Source organism: Phalangium opilio, unplaced genomic scaffold, assembly GCF_054372755.1.
Source record: "Phalangium opilio isolate 3A_F unplaced genomic scaffold, DU_Popi_V2 ptg000077l_1, whole genome shotgun sequence".
Lineage (NCBI taxonomy): Eukaryota > Metazoa > Arthropoda > Arachnida > Opiliones > Phalangiidae > Phalangium > Phalangium opilio.
Window position 1 is genome coordinate 5,379,151 of NW_028324185.1, and position 21,731 is coordinate 5,400,881.

Here is a 21,731-nt window from a genome sequence, read left to right on the forward strand (position 1 = left end):
CCGGTATCGCAGACAGTGCTTTTGTACCGCTTTTATAGAATAAATTTAAAAACACATTTATAGGATTAATATCTAGGGTTGCTCAAACCAGTCCGATATGGTCTAGTGGCTAGGATATCTGGCTCACACCAAGAAGGCCCGGGTTCGGTTCCCGGTATCGGAGACAGTGCGTTTAGACCAATTTTAAAGAATAAACTTAAAGACACATTTATAGGAATAATATCTATTGTTGCTCAAACCAGTCCGATATGGTGTAGTGGCTAGGAAATCTGGCTCTCACCCAGAAGGCCCGGGTTCGATTCCTAGTATCGGAGCAAGTGCTTTTGTACCGGTTTTGAAGAATAGACTTAAGGATATAGGTTTATGAATAGAATTAAGACTTAAGCAAGTCCGATATGGTCTAGTGGCTAGGATATCTGGCTCACACCCAGTAGGCCCGGGTTCGATTCCCGGTATCGGAGACAGTGCGTTTAGACCAATTTTAAAGAATAAACTTTAAGACACATTTATGGGAATAATATCTATTGTTGCTCAAACCAGTCCGATATGGTCTAGTGGCTAGGATATCTGGCTCTCACCCAGAAGGCCCGGGTTCGATTCCTAGTATCGGAGCAAGTGCTTTTGTACCGGTTTTGAAGAATAGACTTAAGGATATAGGTTTATGAATAGAATTAAGACTTAAGCAAATCCAATATGGTCTAGTGGCTAGGATATCTGGCTCTCACACAGAAGGCCCGGGTTCGATTCCTGGTATCGGAGCAAGTGCTTTTGTACCGGTTTTGAAGAATAGACTTAAGGATATAGGTTTATTAATAGAATTAAGACTTTAGCAAGTCCGATGTGGTCTAGTGGCTAGGATATCTGGCTCTCACCCAGAAGGCCCGGGTTCGATTCCAGGTATCGGAGACAGTGCGTTTGTACCAACTTTAAAGAATAAACTTAAAGACACATTTATAGGAATAATATCTAGGGTTGCTCACACCAGTTCCATATGGTCTAGTGGCTAGGATATCTGGCTCTCACCCAGAAGGCCCGGGTTCGATTCCTGGTATCGGAGAGAGTGCTTTTGTACCGGTTTTGAAGAATAGACTTAAGGATATAGGTTTATTAATAGAATTAAGACTTGGTTAAGCAATTCCGATAATGTCTAGTGGCTAGGATATCTGGCATTCACCCTGTAGGCCCGGTTTCGATTCCCGGTAACGCAGACTGTGCTTTTGTACCGATTTTATAGAATAAATTTAAAAACACATTTATAGGATTAATATCTAGGGTTGCTCAAACCAGTCCGATATGGTCTAGTGGCTAGGATATCTGGCTCACACCAAGAAGGCCCGGGTTCGGTTCCCGGTATCGGAGACAGTGCGTTTAGACCAATTTTAAAGAATAAACTTAAAGACACATTTATAGGAATAATATCTATTGTTGCTCAAACCAGTCCGATATGGTGTAGTGGCTAGGAAATCTGGTTCTCACCCAGAAGGCCCGGGTTCGGTTCCTGGTATCGGAGCGAGTGCTTTTGTATCGGTTTTGAAGAATAGACTTAAGGATATAGGTTTATGAATAGAATTAAGACTTGGTTACGCAAGTCCGATATGGTCTAGTGGCTAGAATATCTGGCTTTCACCCTGAAGGCCCGGGTTCGATTCCCGGTATCGCAGACAGTGCTTTTGTACCGCTTTTATAGAATAAATTTAAAGACCCATTTATAGGAATAATATCTAGGGTTGCTCAAACCAGTCCGATATGGTCTAGTGGCTAGGATATCTGGCTCTCACCCAGAAGGCCCGGGTTCGATTCCAGGTATCGGAGACAGTGCGTTTGTACCAACTTTAAAGAATAAACTTAAAGACACATTTATAGGAATAATATCTAGGGTTGCTCAAACCAGTTCCATATGGTCTAGTGGCTAGGATATCTGGCTCTCACCCAGAAGGCCCGGGTTCGATTCCTGGTATCGGAGCGAGTGCTTTTGTATCGGTTTTGAAGAATAGACTTAAGGATATAGGTTTATGAATAGAATTAAGACTTGGTTACGCAAGTCCGATATGGTCTAGTGGCTAGAATATCTGGCTTTCACCCTGAAGGCCCGGGTTCGATTCCCGGTATCGCAGACAGTGCTTTTGTACCGCTTTTATAGAATAAATTTAAAAACACATTTATAGGATTAATATCTAGGGTTGCTCAAACCAGTCCGATATGGTCTAGTGGCTAGGATATCTGGCTCACACCAAGAAGGCCCGGGTTCGGTTCCCGGTATCGGAGACAGTGCGTTTAGACCAATTTTAAAGAATAAACTTAAAGACACATTTATAGGAATAATATCTATTGTTGCTCAAACCAGTCCGATATGGTGTAGTGGCTAGGAAATCTGGCTCTCACCCAGAAGGCCCGGGTTCGATTCCTAGTATCGGAGCAAGTGCTTTTGTACCGGTTTTGAAGAATAGACTTAAGGATATAGGTTTATGAATAGAATTAAGACTTAAGCAAGTCCGATATGGTCTAGTGGCTAGGATATCTGGCTCACACCCAGTAGGCCCGGGTTCGATTCCCGGTATCGGAGACAGTGCGTTTAGACCAATTTTAAAGAATAAACTTTAAGACACATTTATGGGAATAATATCTATTGTTGCTCAAACCAGTCCGATATGGTCTAGTGGCTAGGATATCTGGCTCTCACCCAGAAGGCCCGGGTTCGATTCCTAGTATCGGAGCAAGTGCTTTTGTACCGGTTTTGAAGAATAGACTTAAGGATATAGGTTTATGAATAGAATTAAGACTTAAGCAAATCCAATATGGTCTAGTGGCTAGGATATCTGGCTCTCACACAGAAGGCCCGGGTTCGATTCCTGGTATCGGAGCAAGTGCTTTTGTACCGGTTTTGAAGAATAGACTTAAGGATATAGGTTTATTAATAGAATTAAGACTTTAGCAAGTCCGATGTGGTCTAGTGGCTAGGATATCTGGCTCTCACCCAGAAGGCCCGGGTTCGATTCCAGGTATCGGAGACAGTGCGTTTGTACCAACTTTAAAGAATAAACTTAAAGACACATTTATAGGAATAATATCTAGGGTTGCTCACACCAGTTCCATATGGTCTAGTGGCTAGGATATCTGGCTCTCACCCAGAAGGCCCGGGTTCGATTCCTGGTATCGGAGAGAGTGCTTTTGTACCGGTTTTGAAGAATAGACTTAAGGATATAGGTTTATTAATAGAATTAAGACTTGGTTAAGCAATTCCGATAATGTCTAGTGGCTAGGATATCTGGCATTCACCCTGTAGGCCCGGTTTCGATTCCCGGTAACGCAGACTGTGCTTTTGTACCGATTTTATAGAATAAATTTAAAAACACATTTATAGGATTAATATCTAGGGTTGCTCAAACCAGTCCGATATGGTCTAGTGGCTAGGATATCTGGCTCACACCAAGAAGGCCCGGGTTCGGTTCCCGGTATCGGAGACAGTGCGTTTAGACCAATTTTAAAGAATAAACTTAAAGACACATTTATAGGAATAATATCTATTGTTGCTCAAACCAGTCCGATATGGTGTAGTGGCTAGGAAATCTGGTTCTCACCCAGAAGGCCCGGGTTCGGTTCCTGGTATCGGAGCGAGTGCTTTTGTATCGGTTTTGAAGAATAGACTTAAGGATATAGGTTTATGAATAGAATTAAGACTTGGTTACGCAAGTCCGATATGGTCTAGTGGCTAGAATATCTGGCTTTCACCCTGAAGGCCCGGGTTCGATTCCCGGTATCGCAGACAGTGCTTTTGTACCGCTTTTATAGAATAAATTTAAAGACCCATTTATAGGAATAATATCTAGGGTTGCTCAAACCAGTCCGATATGGTCTAGTGGCTAGGATATCTGGCTCTCACCCAGAAGGCCCGGGTTCGATTCCAGGTATCGGAGACAGTGCGTTTGTACCAACTTTAAAGAATAAACTTAAAGACACATTTATAGGAATAATATCTAGGGTTGCTCAAACCAGTTCCATATGGTCTAGTGGCTAGGATATCTGGCTCTCACCCAGAAGGCCCGGGTTCGATTCCTGGTATCGGAGCAAGTGCTTTTGTACCGGTTTTGAAGAATAGACTTAAGGATATAGGTTTATTAATAGAATTAAGACTTTAGCAAGTCCGATATGGTCTAGTGGCTAGGATATCTGGCTCTCACCCAGAAGGCCCGGGTTCGATTCCAGGTATCGGAGACAGTGCGTTTGTACCAACTTTAAAGAATAAACTTAAAGACATATTTATAGGAATAATATCTAGGGTTGCTCAAACCAGTTCCATATGGTCTAGTGGCTAGGATATCTGTCTCTCACCTAGAAGGCCCGGGTTCGATTCCTGGTATCGGAGCAAGTGCATTTGTACCGGTTTTGAAGAATAGACTTAAGGATATAGATTTATTAATAGAATTAAGACTTGGTTAAGCAATTCCGATATGGTCTAGTGGGTAGGATATCTGGCTCTCACCCAGAAGGCCCGGGTTCGATTCCTGGTATCGGAGCAAGTGCTTTTGTACCGGTTTTGAAGAATAGACTTAAGGATATAGGTTTATTAATAGAATTAAGACTTTAGCAAGTCCGATATGGTCTAGTGGCTAGGATATCTGGCTCTCACCCAGAAGGCCCGGGTTCGATTCCAGGTATCGGAGACAGTGCGTTTGTACCAACTTTAAAGAATAAACTTAAAGACACATTTATAGGAATAATATCTAGGGTTGCTCACACCAGTTCCATATGGTCTAGTGGCTAGGATATCTGGCTCTCACCCAGAAGGCCCGGGTTCGATTCCTGGTATCGGAGCAAGTACTTTTGTACCGGTTTTGAAGAATAGACTTAAGGATATAGGTTTATTAATAGAATTAAGACTTTCGCAAGTCCGATATGGTCTAGTGGCTAGGATATCTTGCTCTCACCCAGAAGGCTCGGGTTCGATTCCCGGTGTCGGAGACAGTGCGTTTGTACCAACTTTAAAGAATAAATTTAAAGACACATTTATAGGAATAATATCTAGGGTTGCTCAAACCAGTCCCATATGGTCTAATGGCTAGGATATCTGGCTCTCACCCAGAAGGCCCGGGTTCGATTCCTAGTATCGGAGCAAGTGCTTTTGTACCGGTTTTGAAGAATAGACTTAAGAATATAGGTTTATGAATAGAATTAAGACTTAAGCAAGTCCGATATGGTCTAGTGGCTAGGATATCTGGCTCACACCCAGTAGGCCCGGGTTCGATTCCCGGTATCGGAGACAGTGCGTTTAGACCAATTTTAAAGAATAAACTTAGAGACACATTTATAGGAATAATATCTATTGTTGCTCAAACCAGTCCGATATGGTCTAGTGGCTAGGATATCTGGCTCTCACCCAGAAGGCCCGGGTTCGATTCCTAGTATCGGAGCAAGTGCTTTTGTACCGGTTTTGAAGAATAGACTTAAGGATATAGGTTTATGAATAGAATTAAGACTTAAGCAAGTCCGATATGGTCTAGTGGCTAGGATATCTGGCTCTCACACAGAAGGCCCGGGTTCGATTCCCGGTGTTGGAGAAAGTGCGTCTGTACCAACTTTAAAGAATAAACTTAAAGACACATTTATAGGAATAATATTTAGGGTTGCTCAAACCAGTTCCATATGGTCTAGTGGCTAGGATATCTGGCTCTCACCCAGAAGGCCCGGGTTCGATTCCTGGTATCGGAGCAAGTGCTTTTGTACCGGTATTGAAGAATAGACTTAAGGATATAGGTTTATTAATAGAATTAAGACTTGGTTAAGCAATTCCGATAATGTCTAGTGGCTAGGATATCTGGCATTCACCCTGTAGGCCCGGTTTCGATTCCCGGTAACGCAGACTGTGCTTTTGTACCGATTTTATAGAATAAATTTAAAAACACATTTATAGGATTAATATCTAGGGTTGGTCAAACCAGTCCGATATGGTCTAGTGGCTAGGATATCTGGCTCACACCAAGAAGGCCCGGGTTCGATTCCCGGTATCGGAGACAGTGCGTTTAGACCAATTTTAAAGAATAAACTTAAAGACACATTTATAGGAATAATATCTATTGTTGCTCAAACCAGTCCGATATGGTGTAGTGGCTAGGAAATCTGGCTCTCAACTAGAAGGCCCGGGTTCGATTCCTGGTATCGGAGCGAGTGCTTTTGTATCGGTTTTGAAGAATAGACTTAAGGATATAGGTTTATGAATAGAATTAAGACTTGGTTAAGCAAGTCCGATATGGTCTAGTGGCTAGAATATCTGGCTTTCACCCTGAAGGCCCGGGTTCGATTCCCGATATCGCAGACAGTGCTTTTGTACCGCTTTTATAGAATAAATTTAAAGACACATTTATAGGAATAATATCTAGGGTTGCTCAAACCAGTCCGATATGGTCTAGTGGCTAGGATATCTGGCTCTCACCCACAAGGCCCGGGTTCGATTCCCGGTGTCGGAGACAGTGCGTTTGTACCAACTTTAAAGAATAAACTTAAAGACACATTTATAGGAATAATATCTAGGGATGCTCAAACCAGTCCGATATGGTCTAGTGGCTAGGATATCTGGCTCTCACCCAGAAGGCCCGGGTTCGATTCCAGGTATCGGAGACAGTGCGTTTGTACCAACTTTAAAGAATAAACTTAAAGACACATTTATAGGAATAATATCTAGGGTTGCTCAAACCAGTTCCATATGGTCTAGTGGCTAGGATATCTGGCTCTCACCCAGAAGGCCCGGGTTCGATTCCTGGTATCGGAGCAAGTGCTTTTGTACCGGTTTTGAAGAATAGACTTAAGAATATAGGTTTATTAATAGAATTTAGACTTGTTTAAGCAATTCCGATATGGTCTAGTGGCTAGGATATCTGGCTCACACCAAGAAGGCCCGGGTTCGATTCCCGGTATCGGAGCGAGTGCTTTTGTACCGTTTTTGAAGAATAAACTTACGGATATAAGTTTATGAATAGAATTAAGACTTGGTTGAGCAAGTCCGATATGGTCTAGTGGGTAAGATACCTGGCTTTCACCCTGAAGGCCCGGTTTCGATTCCCGGTATCGCAGACAGTGCTTTGGGTCTTCCCACAACATTTAGCTTTAAAGGTTCCTTTACTTGCGGTAACGCGGGGCCATCTTTCATTTGTGAGTTTTTTTGAAGTCTTTTTCGGTTTCAATAAAATTAGATTGGAGATTTCTCCTGGTTTCGTCCTGAATCTCGTCGACTTTTCTCCTATTTATTTTTCTCTTCAAGACGTTTGAGCTTTTTCATTCGTTTGAATGTTGGTTTCCTAGAGTCTTCGACTTCGTCGCTAACTTCTCGACTCTGGCCACTTTCTTTAAAAATCTCGTCCTTCTTGGTTTCCCCCTTTTCCAGTTCTTCGTCGCTATTCTCTAACTTGTAAAAATTATCCTCGTCACTTTTTCGATTTTCGTTGACGTTATCTTCATTTGACTCCTCCTCAGATTTTTGAATCTTTTTCGGATCATTTTCTGTAAAACTTCTCTGGTGTATGTCTTGCCTTCGTCAGTTTCGTCATCCGATTCCTCCTCAGACTTGTTAATTTCATTTTTATCATCTTGACTTTCACCTTCCCGTTCCTCCTCAGACTTGTTACTTTCATTTTCATCATCTTCACTTTCACCTTCCCGTTCCTCCTCACACTTGTTACATTCATTTTCATCATCTTCACTTTCACCTTCCCGTTCCTCCTCGGACTTGTTACTTTTATTTTCATCATCTTCACTTTCACCTTCCCGTTCCTCCCCAGACTTGTTAGTTTCATTTCCATCATCTTCACTTTCATCATCTGGATCATATTCCTGATCCCCAATAATGATTTTTAAGTCTTGCCCTTCCGCCCAAGACTTGGTGATCCTGTTAATAATTTTAATTCTTTTCTGAAATGTTTTTTGACCGCAGGAAGATAAGATATTTCCAAGGGTATCCAAAATAGGTTTTGCTTCACTATATTTTTGCTGTGAGGTTTTACATTTGTTTAATCGGGTAAGATGTTGTGTTTGGAATATGCCCGTTTTCGTGAATCACTTTTGGAGTTCAAACCCTCTAGCCAAATCAATTTTGAAAGCCTTCTTGGTAAAATGTCTTCGGTGAAGAGGGATTTTCCCAAGAATTTACGGGCAGTAAAAATGTGTACGCATGGTATTTTTAGCGTTACGAACGTAGAACAGGAGCATTTTATTCCGTTAGTAATTACATCTGCACGTTTGTTTATTTTTACGACAACAGAGTCGCAATTGTCAATCACAGTGCACTGACTTTTACACGTTGCACTTTCCCGAAGGTTTTATACTATTTTTTCAGAAAGTGCTGGTACTACTTTTTCAAATATTTCGCAGGCTGCTTCTCTCAGGTCTTCTTCGTCAAAATTAAATTTACGGAAACATGTTTTAGTTTTAGTTTAAAATTTTTCGTGATCGTTCATGTTTTCAACATAAGCGGAAAATAGTTTCATGTCCCGATAGAAGTCATCTAGAGCCGCGTTACGTTTACATATCCCTTTAACCTTTTGATTATATGATTCAAGTCGGTTATTCGTTGATTCCCCCAAATTGAAATGCTGTCGTCGATATGCGTGGACCCACATTTCTTTCATGGACAGCCAGTTATCTGCCATATATTTTGAAAATTCGGGATAACTTTGCAGTTGCTCATCAGCTAGCATAGCTTCAATGTTTTCTCGAAAACTGGTCTCGGAAAAGAATACGCAAGTTTTTGAGCATGGGTAAAAAACAAATTAACACTGAATCGCATCCTGGTGCTAGAATTGATTCCAATACCCCCCTCCCCTGAATATCTCATCCAGTAAGCCCCCTCGATGTAAGAGTTGTACAACTGCGTACTCTCTGGACCCAAAGTGCCAAAAAGTGAGATGAAAGTCAAGAGTTTTATCCTTTTCAGATAAGAGGCTTAATGCAAAACAAAAGGAACAGACCTTGAAAATGAACAGTAAAGGTTAATTTTCGCCAAGTTGGTTTCTTTAAAATCCGGACTGTACGCTGACTGTTATTCTATGAAAACGAACGCTGCTACTCGTTTTGTTGCGCGATCTGACCTATGACGATGAGGAGATTAACGATTTATTCCAGGCTTCACGAAGCGAACTTACATAAAATGTTTAATCTCACTAAGAGGTCCGTTTGCGTGCCATTACTATGCATATATATTGAACAAATGCACTCTTTGTTTACCCGGAAGCGAAAAATCGTCATCTCTTAAATTGTAGAAATGGGCCTCATTACAACAAAATGAGTATATTCAAGAAGGGATTTATATAAGAAGGCATAAGTCGCGAGATTTTACGCTAATACTCTTATGCCAGTGTCAGTGGACAAGAAAGCCCCACATCTTTCATGCCCATCATTGCTCTGCGCTTTCCTGTTGGATCCCTCGGGGATAGGACATACAGACGCGAATGACGTATTCCGACTAAAAAAAAAAACAAACCTCGAGCAAAGAAAACAGAAAATGGAGGCTTCTGCCGTTGCTGAAACGGTAAGACGGTTGTTTTTAACTGGCATTAAGAAGTTAGTTAAAGATTTTGAACCTATCTTGAGATTTTGAGTGAATCGTCCATTCTAAAATTATTTCTAAATCGAATCAAGTGTCGTGTATTTATGATTTCGTGAGTTCCAAAAACCAAAAATAGGCTTAACGAAAAGGTAAAAGTGATTAATGGTGGAAAACATAAAGTAAGATAAAATATTAAAGTCCCGCCTCCGATTCAACCCTCAACCATGAATGGGACATTTCCGACTATTACGGGCGCACCGGACGCTCTCATATGCCTTCTTAAATAAATCCCTTCTTGGTATATTTTTATTTCCTTCAGATTTTAGTATTATTACTCAAACCATTACTATGCATATACAGGGTGATTCAGAGATGTATGCGTTCCTTGCAACAGTAGATTCCTTGCAAAATTTAGAGTCGAATTTTCCTGAGCGGTTTTGGTCTAAACCGAACCGTTACAGAGTTACAAGCCCTTAAACTCCGCGCCCATTTGGGCCCTAATACCCCCTTCAGACGGTTCGTAAAATCTTGGTCTAATAAGAAAGCTTGTTTAATACTCTTGTTACTTTTGAAAAAAAAACAAACAGGTCGTAAAGCGATTTTGGTTAAACGAAATTCAGGTTTTCTGAAGAAACATGCGATATCTAACATTGCCCCTTACTATCTTTCTCAAGCAAGCGTTTAGTTTTAACGTGTCGTCTGAAGAGGGTATTAAACAAGAGGTGAAGAAAGAAGTTTAAAAGGAGCTATTAACGGTGATTGCCAATTTGAGAAGTTCTTAATTTCAAATTCACATTTTTGCCTCCAAGCTTCCGCTAGAGCTTTCCACCCTCTTCAGACGAAGCATAAAAAGTACTTTCAATAAATTTTTTTGGATATTTCTTTATTTCGATGTAACAAACGAATTAAATTGAAACAAAAGAATTAAATTGCAACAAAAGGTCTTCAACGACTTATGAAAGAAGTTGCTCAAAATGAGCACCATTGGCGTTGATGCATGCCTGAGCCCGACGTCTAAAAAACCCTTGCACACTGTTTATCATTTCCGGATGTTCTCGAATGTTCGCCGCAGCATGTTGAATGCGCTCCCAAAGAACGTCTCTTGTTGGCACTGGTGAAAAGTAAACCATGGCTTTCATGGTTCCCCACAAGAAAAAATCCAGTGGATTTAAATCTGGAGAACGGGGAGGCCACAGCACTGGTCCTGCGCGTCCTATCCATCTTCACCAGTTAAACGTGGTGGAAGCATAAACAGACCAACAAGATGGTTGCCAACAAGTCCGGCCCAGACATTTATGGAAAACTGGTGCTGATGACTTCCTTCTCGAGTTAGATAAGGTTTTCTGCAGTCCAGTAGTGCAAATTGTGAAGGTTTATTATGCCTGTTCTGGAAAAATTCGCTTCATCCATGGAAAGAATGCTTGACAGGAAGTTCGGATCGTTTGCGTCGCGTTGTAATAACCAACGGCTGAAATTAACTCGCTGTGGATAGTCATTTGGTGTTAACTCCTGAACTCGCTGGTAATGATAAGGCCTTAGTCCGTTCGATCTAATAACTCTCCAGACGCGGGATTGTGGTATACCCGTGAAATGAGCGATTTGCCGGGTGCTTACCGTTGGGTCCTCAATGACGTAGTTCATTATCTCGTCTTCTTGGCGATCACGAACAATACCGCGATCCCTAACGCCTAGGCCACGATTAACCGCGCCAGTTTCCCGTAATCTTCGATCAACATTGAGGAACGTGCGAGGGTCTGGTGCTCGTCTCCTAGGAAATCGTTCAGCGTACCTTAGCGCAGCTTCGTTCGCGTTACCACGACATTCCCCTAACAACAAATGCATGTCCGCGTATTCGTTATTCGTAAAGTTATTAAACGCTCGGTTCGCCATTGCGGACTTTAATAAGTACAAATAAATTTTCACTGCTTCAGCAGGGAAACTAAAGGCGTTTAAATACTTCAAAATAAGCCCAAAATGACTTTTAATAGGTATTTTGGTCTAGCGGAAGCTTGGAGGCAAAAATGTGAATTTGAAATTAAGAACTTCTCAAATTGGCAATCACCGATAATAGCTCATTTTAAACTTCTTTCTTCACCTCTTGTTTAATACCCTCTTCAGACGACACGTTAAAACTAAACGCTTGCTTGAGAAAGATAGTAAGGGGCAATGTTAGATATCGCATGTTTCTTCAAAAAACCTGAATTTCGTTTAACCAAAATCGCTTTACGACCTGTTTGTTTGTTTTTTTTCAAAAGTAACAAGAGTATTAAACAAGCTTTCTTATTAGACCAAGATTTTACGAACCGTCTGAAGGGGGTATTAGGGCCCAAATGGGCCCGGAGTTTAAGGGCTTGTAACTCTGTAACGGTTCGGTTTAGACCTAAACCGCTCAGGAAAATTCGACTCCAAATTTTGCAAGGAATCTACTGTTGCAAGGAACGCATACATCTCTGAATCACCCTGTATATTCTTCAAATGAGCTCTTTGTTTACCCAAGAGAGATAATGATCGTTTTAAGTATCTTGATTTGAAATGCGCGATCATTACAGCAAATGCGTACTCTCAATTATTTTAGATTTTAGGAATATTAAGGGGATTTAAATTTATTTCAGATACCAGAAGGTGATAATAGAAAAAGGATGACACTCTGAATCCTCTTAATACTTAAGATATGAAACGTCATTTTTCCCAGCCTCTCACGTTTTTTGTTTGCTCTCCCGCTCATCAAACTTCAGATGGGCATGGCTTCGTATTAGGCTGAATTCCATTTAAATGTTTGGTACTAAATCATCAGATATCAACCCACAGACCTTGAAAGTCTCGACGTGGGAAAAAAATCCACAAGTGCGCCTAGGCAAATAGTTAAGCAGCACTGATAGAGTAACGATGAGGGAACTATTTATCGCTTATGTGATTCGGTTTAGTACCCTTGCTCCGAAATGTTAAGGGATGTTGGGAAGAGTTACTATTACTATTGTTGTTGAGGAGGGTACGCGCCCTAGCACCGATGCCAAAGGCATATTGTGCATCCTCATATTCAGGCCTTGAATAGGCCCGTAGCTGCAGCGTAGCGAAGAATTCGCTCCACCGTAATAGAGGAGACCCTCGAGGGTTCCAAAGTATGTGAATCAAAATATTCTAGTCTAAGCGAGGCGAAGCAGTCGCACTCGCAAAGTACGTGAGCGGATGTTTCTTCCTTCTCCTGACACGACCTACAGAGAGGGTCGTCGGCAAAGCCCATCAGATGGAGGTGCCTATTAAGCCGACAGTGCCCGGTCAAAAGACCGGTGGCCAGCCTAATATCCCATCTGCTGAGCGAAATTAGGTCTCTGGCACGAGACCTGCAGGGACCATAGAAAAAAAGTTTAGTCTGTCTCTGGCCCTCCATGTTATGCCAGAGCTGGTTTTGTATGACAGTCAACCTGTCATGCAGACACCGTTTAACGTGCCTGTAGGGGACGGGGACGGCCGGCTCCGGCCCCAAGAGCTTGGCCTCCGCGCCCCTTTTCGCAAATCTATCGGCTTGCTTATTGCCATGATATCCGCTATGCCCTGGCACCCAGTACAACAGAACCCTGATGCGGGATGCCAGTCGCGCTAGCAGATCAAGGCAGCTACGCACCAGTTGAGAGGTAATCTGATACTGGTCCAGAGCATTCAAGGCGGCCTGACTGTCAGAGTAAATTCTCACAGTCCGTCCGGTATACCCTTTGTTAATGCAGTAATCTGCGCAATAACAGTTCGCAGCAATTTCCGCCTGGAACACACTAGCAAAGGTGCCCAGGCAAGCAGAAAAACCGACCCTTGTGGTTTGGCAGTAATAGCCGGCGCCAGCGCCGGAGTCAGTCTTCGAACCATCGGTGAACGAAATAGTTTCACCTCCAGTGCCAAGAGGCAGCAGGTTAGTCCACTCGGCCCGACTGGGAAAGTGGATGCTGAATGGCTTAGTGAGGAGCACCTCCAGGGAAGCAGTTGGGGTTGATCTCATGGCCCCCGTAACACCGATGCAGGCAAGCCTTTGAAGCTTGCGCAGGGCAGCCTGCACCGTTTTAAGCCGGACCCTTGTCCACCAGACAAGTGCCCCGTAGGATAGTATGGGTCTGATGATCCCAGTATAGAGCCAGTGTACAGCTTTGGGGGTTGAGAACCCAAGTCTGGCCGACAGAGCTCCTGGTCCTCCAGAAAAGCATCTTGGCTTTCTTCATGCACCGATTAGGATGCGGCTTCCATGTGAGTCTGCAATCAAAAGTCACATCCAGGTATTTCACCTCGGTGGACTTTGTCAGGACCAGGCCAAAGAAAGAGATATCATTGAACAGATCCTTAGTGTTCTTCCTCTTAAATGGAACAAGGACAGATTTATTAGGATTAACAGTGAGGTTGACCGCCTGACACCATTGCTCCCCGTTAGAGAGAGCAGATCTCATAAGTGCGGTGACAGTAGCCTGGAACTTCCCGGTAAAGACTATCGCCACATCGTCCGCATACCCGAAGCAGTGACAGCCCCCAGAACCCCCGAGCCTCTCCAGGAGTTTGTCCACCACCAGTCACCACAACAGGGGGGAGAGAACTCCACCCTGAGGGCAGCTCCCAGGGTTTAAAAAAACCCAGCCCACCGGGTTCTATTGGGTTTTTTAGGGTTTTATTGGGCTTTTTTGGGTTTTTATTTTCCATATAATTTTTGCTTGCTTCAGTCTACTTATTACTAGCCCTCGTTTTCAAAATTTATATAATATTAATGTCGACTGCTTCAGCGTCTGCTTAAAACTTTACTTGGAAAGGACGATCGCGGATTAACAGTGACAGCAGTCGCGAGTCGAAAAAATGCCCCTCGGCAGTGGTAGAAAGCAGGCTCAAGAGTGGAATGAATTTACAACAATTGATGGATGTTCTACTAAAGTAAAATGTAAGCATTGTGGCGAATTAATTAGTTCAAAAATTGAAAGGATTAAAGCGCACTTGAAGAAATGTGAGGCCGGAGGTACAGGGAACACTGTTAATAGTGGTGAAATGGAATCAGCTGAATTAGAAATGGTTTTGCTTAATAATCCAGACAATAATACAACTGTATCTTCACCTTCTCCGGAATTTAACCGCCCTGGAAGTTCAATTTCAAATATATCATCATCATCATCATCATCAAGTTATTCAGGTTTTAAAGAAAAACCAAAGAGAATGAAAACTCAAACATCAATGGATATATTTACAGTAAAGACTTCTGATGAAGAGAAGAGATTTATTGACAAAACAATTGAAAATTCTTTTATGCTAATAACATAGCGTTTAACGTAGCTGAAAGCAAAGAATATGAAAAAATGATGTCAGCACTTAGACCAGGCTACAAGCCTCCTCGAGCTGCGCAGATTGGAGGTGAACTGCTGGATAATGAAGCAAGAGAAGTGGATGAGAAACTGAAACAAGAAGTGAAGAATTGTAGTTTGACTTTGGTTCAAGATGGGTGGTCCAACATAAGAAATGACCCAATACTAGCCACAAGCATTCATACTGGAACAACGCCTTTTCTTATTGATGCAACTGATGCTGAGGCTGTAAGGAAAGATTCTGATTACTGTGCTGAACAAGCTGAAACTTCCATCAGAATGTGCGAAGAGAAGTTTGGAAAAAAGATTTTTGCTGTCTGTACAGATAATGAAAATAAAATGAACAAAATGAGAGAAATTTTAAGGAAAAATAATCCAAAGCTTGTGACATATGGGTGTTCAGCTCATCTAATGAACCTGGTAGAGAAAGAAGTAACACCAAAAACTGTGCTAAAACATGTAGTAGAAGTACAAAAGTACTTCAGAAACGTTCACGAGAGAACGCTGGCTACGAGAAAAGAACGGGGCTATGCCCCAAATTCCTAATGAAACGCGGTGGAACTCTCATCCAGATTGTGTAAGAACCTTCGTTTCAAACTACCATCTTTACGTTTCTATTAGAATGGAAAATGAAGAGTATTTTGATAAACAAATTGCCAAAATTTTGGACAATGCAATGATATACAGAGAAGCAGTCAACTTACAGAAACAACTTACTGCAGTAGCAGTTGCACTGGATAAACTCCAGGCCGACGGAACCACCATTTCCGATTCAGTTGAAATCTGGCTTGATTGCCTTACTAATGAAGACTTCAGTCCTTACAAGAAACACTTTGAAAAGAGATTCAACCAAGCTATGACACCTTGTCACTTTTTGGCTAACATTATGGATTCAAAGTACAGAGGACGTCGTCTAACCAAGGATCAAAAAGATCAAGCAGAAGAATGGATTCAAGAAGTGCATCCAGAATTTCTTCCTGCTGTTTTGGCGTTTCAAATTGAGGACAAAGACGTTTATCCAAAGTCTCTAATGAACGAAAATGTGATCCAAAGCTTTTCAACTGCGAAGTGGTGGAAGATATTGGAGAAAAAATCAGATAAATCATTATTGTCAGAAGGCTATTGTTCGTTTTTTTGGAGTTTGCATTGCTGCCCGGCAAGCTCTGCGTCACTCGAAAGAGTTTTTTCTTCTTTTGTGTTGATTTGGTCGAAACTAAGAAACAGACTTGGAACTGAAAAAGCTTTAAAACTTGTAAAAGGTATTGCCGCGCGGAACCGAAACATTGGTAATGTCCAGTCTAACCATCACCATAAAATAGTAAAAATACCAATATTTTTAAGGAAATAATATTCCATTGTAAAATTTCAATATTTCATTAAGTATTAAACACAAGTATTAGTTTTTTCCCAAAATTTTGACTATTTTTAAAGTGGGTTTTTTTAAACGGGTTTTTTTGTGGTTTTTTTAGGTGGGCTGGGTTTTTTTGGTTTGAACCCTGCCATTGATACGTGGTCATGCAGATCTTTCCCAGAGATTTACCTTATTATTAAGTGCAATCACGATGGTCAAAACATGTTTCTATCGGGGCTCGAACTTGGGACCTTCCGCGTGTTGGGCGGACGTGATAACCACTACTCCATACATTAGTGGTCATACAGAGTTTTCCAAGAGATCTAGCTTATTTTTATGTCCAATCATGATGGTCAAAACATGTATCTACCAGGACTCGAACCTGGAACCGTGCGCGTGTTAGGCGGACGTGATAACCACTACACCATTGATACGTGGTCATAAACTTCTTTCCCAGAGATCTACCTTATTATTAAGTGCAATCACGATGGTCAAAACATGTATCTACCAGGGCTCGAACCTGGGACCTTCCGCGTGTAAAGCGGACGTGATAACCACTACACCACAGATACATAGTAATTCTGAGTTTTCCAAGTGATCTAACTCATTATTATGTCCAATCACGATGGTCAAAACATGTATCTACCATATCTCGAACCTGAGACCCTCCGCGTGTTGGGCGGACGTGATGACCACTACTCCATACATAAGTGGTCATAGAGAGTTTTCCAAGAGATCTAGCTTATTTTTATGTCCAATCATTATGTTCAAAACATGTATCTACCAGGGCTCGAGCCTGGAACCTTGCGCGTGTTAGGCGGACGTGATAAGCACTTAAGCATAGATACGTAATAATATTGAGTATTCCAAGAGATCTAGCTTATTTTTATGTCCAATAATGATGGTCAAAACATGTATCTACCAGGGCTCGAGCCTGGAACCTTGCGCGTGTTAGGCGGACGTGATAAGCATTACACCATAGATACGTGGTAATATTGAGTTTTCCAAGAGATCTAGCTTATTTTTATATCCAATCACGATGGTCAAAACATGTATCTACCAGGGCTCGAACCTGAGACCTTCCGCGTGTAAAGCGGACGTGATAACCATTACACCATGGATACGTAGTAATTCTGAGTTTTCCAAGAGATCTAGCTCATTATTATGTCCAATCACGATGGTCAAAACATGTATCTACCAGGGCTCGAACCTGGGAACCTCGGCGTGTTGGGCGGACGTGATAACTACTTAAGCATAGATACGTAATAATATTGAGTATTCCAAGAGATCTAGCTTATTTTTATGTCCAATCATGATGGTCAAAACATGTATCTACCAGGGCTCGAGCCTGGAACCATGCGCGTGTAAGCCGGACGTGATAACCACTACACCATAGATACGTGGTCATACATATCTTTCCCAGAGATCTACCTTATTATTATGTGCAATCACGATGGTCAAAACATGTATCTTTCAGAGCTCGAACCTGGAACCTTCCGCGTGTAAAGCGGACATGATAACCACTACACCATAGACACGTGGTTATACACATCTTTCCCAGAGATCTAGCTTATTATTTTGTGCAATGACGATGGTCAAAACATGTATGTACCACGGCTCGAACCTGGGAGCTACCGCGTTTAAAGCGGATGTGATAACAACTAAAGCTTAGATACCTGGTATTATTGAGTTTTCCAAGTGATCTAGCTTATTATTAAGTCCAATCACGATGGTGAAAACATTTTTCTATCGGGGCTCGAACTTGGGATCATCCGCGTGTTGGCGGACGTGATAACCACTACTCCATACATAAGTGGTCATACAGAGTTTTCCCAGAGATCGAGCTTATTATTAGGTCCAATCACGATGGTCAAAACATGTTTCTATCGGGGCTCGAACTTGGGACCTTCCGCGTGTTGGGCGGACGTGATAACCACTACTCCATACATTAGTGGTCATACAGAGATTTCCAAGAGATCTAGCTTATTTTTATGTCCAATCATGATGGTCAAAACATGTATCTACCAGGACTCGAACCTGGAACCGTGCGCGTGTTAGGCGGACGTGATAACCACTACACCATTGATACGTGGTTATACACATCTTTCCCAGAGATCTACCTTATTATTAAGTGCAATCACGATGGTCAAAACATGTATCTACCAGGGATCGAACCTGGGACCTTCCGCGCGTAAAGCGGACGTGATAACCACTACACCACAGATACGTAGTAATTCTGAGTTTTCCAAGAGATCTAACTCATTATTATGTCCAATCACGATGGTCAAAACATGTATCTACCATATCTCGAACCTGAGACCCTCCGCGTGTTGGGCGGACGTGATGACCACTACTCCATACATAAGTGGTCATGGAGAGTTTTCCAAGAGATCTAGCTTATTTTTATGTCCAATCATGATGTTCAAAACATGTATCTACCAGGGCTCGAGCCTGGAACCTTGCGCGTGTTACGCGTACGTGATAAGCACTACACCATAGATTCGTGGTAATATTGAGTTTTCCAAGAGATCTAGCTCATTTTTATGTCCAATCATGATGGTCAAAACATGTATCTACCAGGGCTCGAACCTGGGAACCTCGGTGTGTTGGACGGACGTGATAACCACTTAAGCATAGATACGTAATAATATTGAGTATTCCAAGAGATCTAGCTTATTTTTATGTCCAATCATGATGGTCAAAACATTTATCTACCAGGGCTCGAGCCTGGAACCTTGCGCGTGTTAGGCGGACGTGATAAGCACTACACCATAGATACGTGGTAATATTGAGTTTTCCAAGAGAACTAGCTTATTTTTATGTCCAATCATGATGGTCAAAACATTTATCTACCAGGGCTCGACCCTGGGACCTTCCGCGTGTAAAGCGGACGTGATAACCACTACACCACAGATACGTAGTAATTCTGAGTTTTCCAAGTGATCTAGCTTATTATTAGGTCCAATCACGATGGTCAAAACATGTTTCTATCGGGGCTCGAACTTGGGACCTTCCGCGTGTTGGGCGGACGTGATAACCACTACTCCATACATTAGTGGTCATACAGAGTTTTCCAAGAGATCTAGCTTATTTTTATGTCCAATCATGATGGTCAAAACATGTATCTACCAGGACTCGAACCTGGAACCGTGCGCGTGTTAGGCGGACGTGATAACCACTACACCATTGATACGTGGTCATACACATCTTTCCCAGAGATCTACCTTATTATTAAGTGCAATCACGATGGTCAAAACATGTATCTACCAGGGCTCGAACCTGGGACCTTCCGCGTGTAAAGCGGACGTGATAACCACTACACCACAGATACGTAGTAATTCTGAGTTTTCCAAGAGATCTAACTTCCTTCTTTAGGTTTCACCATATCGGAGGTACCCACCAACGGGCCTTTTTTCGTCTATGTTCGGTTCTTCTTCTCTTCTTTTTTAGCAGCAACAATTTCCTTTGGTTACCGCATCAACATTCTCTGGAGACAGGACAATTGCCCCTTGAAAGATACGCCATCGAGCTCCCAAAATACCGAAGGCATTTTCACTGCATCTCCTTTCAACGAGAAACTTATAAGCATACCCAACAGTATCTATCGCTATGGCACTAGTAGTGCTAGGCACATTTGATTACCTTGCTCGGCTCAGGCGATACCTGTATGGTTTAGTTTAGACATTAGCATATTTCATGGAATCAATGTTAAATACATGATATATTAAGTTATTATTTATGTAATGTGCTTACCTAAGCGTGACTGCCAGTCGGTGTTCCGGAGAAATAGCTTTTCTAGACATCGGATACCTTCTCAAAGAATTACTTATTAATCCTAAAAGTTTATCATAATGTGCGGGTGACATGCGTGTATAATTTCTAAAATATACATGATCATGAGTTCTCATCGCCTTTAACTATTAAAACAATAATAGTATTACATTTCATACTCTAATCAAGTTCAATATAATAAGTACCAGTGTGTGAAAATCTCCTTCCTTCTTTCGGTTTCACCATATCGGATGTACCCACCAACGGGCCTTTTTTCGTCTATGTTCGGTTCTTCTTCTCTTCTTTTTTAGCAGCAACAATTTCCTTCTCAACAGCAATAGTAACACAACTTCCTTGTTAAACGACGTCATATTACTTTGAGCGATTTGTGGTTTTTAATCACACGATATTCTGCTGCCCCTGACGTTGAAACATTAAACTCGATTCTAAAACCATCCCACTTGCGATAGGTTCGGCGCGAATCTGAAAGTGATTTCTGAAACTCAAAGCTGGTTTCCTACAAAAATAAGCCCGCCTTCAAGACCTGTTTCAGCTTCATGTTTCAGCTTCCCTCGTTTTATCCGCCTCTTTGCGAAGGTAGCTTTAGACTCGTGATTCCCCAAGAAATCGAGCGTTAGGCTTAGGTCAGCGTCGTTAATCACCAACAATTACAACGTTAGGCTTAGCAATGCATTGTTGATCACCAGCAATTTGAGCTTAAGGTATTAATCTTCAACAAATAGAGCGTAAGGCATAGCTCAGCATCTTGAATCTCCAACAATTAGAGCATTAGGCGTCATTAATCCCCATATAGTAGTGTAGGGTGCTGTCAGTTAGTTGTGACATAGGGGGTAGCCACCACCCCTATATACATTTTAAAGGGACCCACCTGTAAATAAGCCTTAGGCTTAGTGTGGACATCCCTTCGCTTTAATTATTATTATTAACAACTAGAGCTTTAGTCTTAGCTCCGTGTCTTCAAATCTAATTCCTACATTTTTTTAAAAAGGTGGCCTAAGGCGTAAAACTACCAGACAACTTTAAGTCTAGAGCCCTAATAATACAGTCATTTTAGCCCAAAAATAGAGGGAACCCGGAAAAAATTGAATCAAAACTGAAAATTTCAGATCTTATAGCTTTTTGGGCGCTATTTAACGTGGTGTGGTCTCCCACACTCTCCCATTGGAGGAATTTCCGCCACATTGGAAAGTGGCGGAAAAATTGAGAAAACGTTTAATAACTCCGGTTTTTGTTAACCGGTTAACACGTAATTAGGCTTTAATTGTAGATCACCTTCAAACACAAAATTCACCTCTTAAGATATTTTGTGCTACAACTAACCGGAAGTTCACAATCTGACTCTGAAGATTAGCCTCATATAAAAATGGGAATTTAAAGCATATTATGGTTTCTATATTCAGAATACATTTCCAAAATCGAGAAAAAGTTTAATAACTCTGGTTCTACTAACCCGATTAACAAGTTATTAGGCTTCAATTGTAGATTCCTTTCAAACACATAATTCATCCTAAGATATGTTGTCCTACAACTAACCGGAAGTTCACAATCCAGCCCGGAAAGTAAGCCAAATCTAATTTTTGAGTATTTCGAAACGGTTTCAAGCCAAATAAATGCAAAGAGGGTTTTAAACCTAAAATATATTATTCCCATTATATTTTTACCTCTTTAAGTGACGACGATGTCACGGTGAGGTATTATTCTGGACGTGTGTGGGGGAGTGTCTGTCTGTCTGTGT

General features: G+C 41.7%; 25 non-coding genes across 25 annotated transcripts; 22 read left to right on the forward strand and 3 right to left on the reverse strand.

The window, feature by feature from the left end:
• Positions 1-91: 91 nt before the first annotated feature.
• TRNAV-CAC (transfer RNA valine (anticodon CAC)) lies at positions 92-163 on the forward strand. The gene has a single exon. It is a non-coding gene; the product is annotated as a tRNA-Val (tRNA).
• A 226-nt stretch (positions 164-389) lies between these two features.
• TRNAV-CAC (transfer RNA valine (anticodon CAC)) lies at positions 390-461 on the forward strand. The gene has a single exon. It is a non-coding gene; the product is annotated as a tRNA-Val (tRNA).
• Positions 462-540: 79 nt separating this feature from the next.
• TRNAE-CUC (transfer RNA glutamic acid (anticodon CUC)) lies at positions 541-612 on the forward strand. The gene has a single exon. It is a non-coding gene; the product is annotated as a tRNA-Glu (tRNA).
• Positions 613-834: 222 nt separating this feature from the next.
• On the forward strand, positions 835-906 carry TRNAE-CUC (transfer RNA glutamic acid (anticodon CUC)). The gene has a single exon. It is a non-coding gene; the product is annotated as a tRNA-Glu (tRNA).
• A 381-nt stretch (positions 907-1,287) lies between these two features.
• Positions 1,288-1,359, forward strand: TRNAV-CAC (transfer RNA valine (anticodon CAC)). Its single transcript has one exon. It is a non-coding gene; the product is annotated as a tRNA-Val (tRNA).
• A 381-nt stretch (positions 1,360-1,740) lies between these two features.
• TRNAE-CUC (transfer RNA glutamic acid (anticodon CUC)) lies at positions 1,741-1,812 on the forward strand. The gene has a single exon. It is a non-coding gene; the product is annotated as a tRNA-Glu (tRNA).
• A 381-nt stretch (positions 1,813-2,193) lies between these two features.
• On the forward strand, positions 2,194-2,265 carry TRNAV-CAC (transfer RNA valine (anticodon CAC)). Its single transcript has one exon. It is a non-coding gene; the product is annotated as a tRNA-Val (tRNA).
• A 226-nt stretch (positions 2,266-2,491) lies between these two features.
• On the forward strand, positions 2,492-2,563 carry TRNAV-CAC (transfer RNA valine (anticodon CAC)). The gene has a single exon. It is a non-coding gene; the product is annotated as a tRNA-Val (tRNA).
• A 79-nt stretch (positions 2,564-2,642) lies between these two features.
• On the forward strand, positions 2,643-2,714 carry TRNAE-CUC (transfer RNA glutamic acid (anticodon CUC)). The gene has a single exon. It is a non-coding gene; the product is annotated as a tRNA-Glu (tRNA).
• A 222-nt stretch (positions 2,715-2,936) lies between these two features.
• TRNAE-CUC (transfer RNA glutamic acid (anticodon CUC)) lies at positions 2,937-3,008 on the forward strand. Its single transcript has one exon. It is a non-coding gene; the product is annotated as a tRNA-Glu (tRNA).
• A 381-nt stretch (positions 3,009-3,389) lies between these two features.
• On the forward strand, positions 3,390-3,461 carry TRNAV-CAC (transfer RNA valine (anticodon CAC)). The gene has a single exon. It is a non-coding gene; the product is annotated as a tRNA-Val (tRNA).
• A 381-nt stretch (positions 3,462-3,842) lies between these two features.
• On the forward strand, positions 3,843-3,914 carry TRNAE-CUC (transfer RNA glutamic acid (anticodon CUC)). Its single transcript has one exon. It is a non-coding gene; the product is annotated as a tRNA-Glu (tRNA).
• Positions 3,915-4,140: 226 nt separating this feature from the next.
• On the forward strand, positions 4,141-4,212 carry TRNAE-CUC (transfer RNA glutamic acid (anticodon CUC)). The gene has a single exon. It is a non-coding gene; the product is annotated as a tRNA-Glu (tRNA).
• Positions 4,213-4,442: 230 nt separating this feature from the next.
• TRNAE-CUC (transfer RNA glutamic acid (anticodon CUC)) lies at positions 4,443-4,514 on the forward strand. The gene has a single exon. It is a non-coding gene; the product is annotated as a tRNA-Glu (tRNA).
• A 75-nt stretch (positions 4,515-4,589) lies between these two features.
• Positions 4,590-4,661, forward strand: TRNAE-CUC (transfer RNA glutamic acid (anticodon CUC)). Its single transcript has one exon. It is a non-coding gene; the product is annotated as a tRNA-Glu (tRNA).
• Positions 4,662-5,185: 524 nt separating this feature from the next.
• On the forward strand, positions 5,186-5,257 carry TRNAV-CAC (transfer RNA valine (anticodon CAC)). The gene has a single exon. It is a non-coding gene; the product is annotated as a tRNA-Val (tRNA).
• A 79-nt stretch (positions 5,258-5,336) lies between these two features.
• TRNAE-CUC (transfer RNA glutamic acid (anticodon CUC)) lies at positions 5,337-5,408 on the forward strand. The gene has a single exon. It is a non-coding gene; the product is annotated as a tRNA-Glu (tRNA).
• Positions 5,409-5,483: 75 nt separating this feature from the next.
• On the forward strand, positions 5,484-5,555 carry TRNAE-CUC (transfer RNA glutamic acid (anticodon CUC)). Its single transcript has one exon. It is a non-coding gene; the product is annotated as a tRNA-Glu (tRNA).
• A 381-nt stretch (positions 5,556-5,936) lies between these two features.
• TRNAV-CAC (transfer RNA valine (anticodon CAC)) lies at positions 5,937-6,008 on the forward strand. Its single transcript has one exon. It is a non-coding gene; the product is annotated as a tRNA-Val (tRNA).
• A 381-nt stretch (positions 6,009-6,389) lies between these two features.
• On the forward strand, positions 6,390-6,461 carry TRNAE-CUC (transfer RNA glutamic acid (anticodon CUC)). Its single transcript has one exon. It is a non-coding gene; the product is annotated as a tRNA-Glu (tRNA).
• A 79-nt stretch (positions 6,462-6,540) lies between these two features.
• On the forward strand, positions 6,541-6,612 carry TRNAE-CUC (transfer RNA glutamic acid (anticodon CUC)). Its single transcript has one exon. It is a non-coding gene; the product is annotated as a tRNA-Glu (tRNA).
• A 230-nt stretch (positions 6,613-6,842) lies between these two features.
• TRNAV-CAC (transfer RNA valine (anticodon CAC)) lies at positions 6,843-6,914 on the forward strand. The gene has a single exon. It is a non-coding gene; the product is annotated as a tRNA-Val (tRNA).
• Positions 6,915-16,703: 9,789 nt separating this feature from the next.
• TRNAV-UAC (transfer RNA valine (anticodon UAC)) lies at positions 16,704-16,776 on the reverse strand. The gene has a single exon. It is a non-coding gene; the product is annotated as a tRNA-Val (tRNA).
• Positions 16,777-18,358: 1,582 nt separating this feature from the next.
• On the reverse strand, positions 18,359-18,431 carry TRNAV-UAC (transfer RNA valine (anticodon UAC)). Its single transcript has one exon. It is a non-coding gene; the product is annotated as a tRNA-Val (tRNA).
• Positions 18,432-19,462: 1,031 nt separating this feature from the next.
• Positions 19,463-19,535, reverse strand: TRNAV-UAC (transfer RNA valine (anticodon UAC)). Its single transcript has one exon. It is a non-coding gene; the product is annotated as a tRNA-Val (tRNA).
• Positions 19,536-21,731: the final 2,196 nt, after the last annotated feature.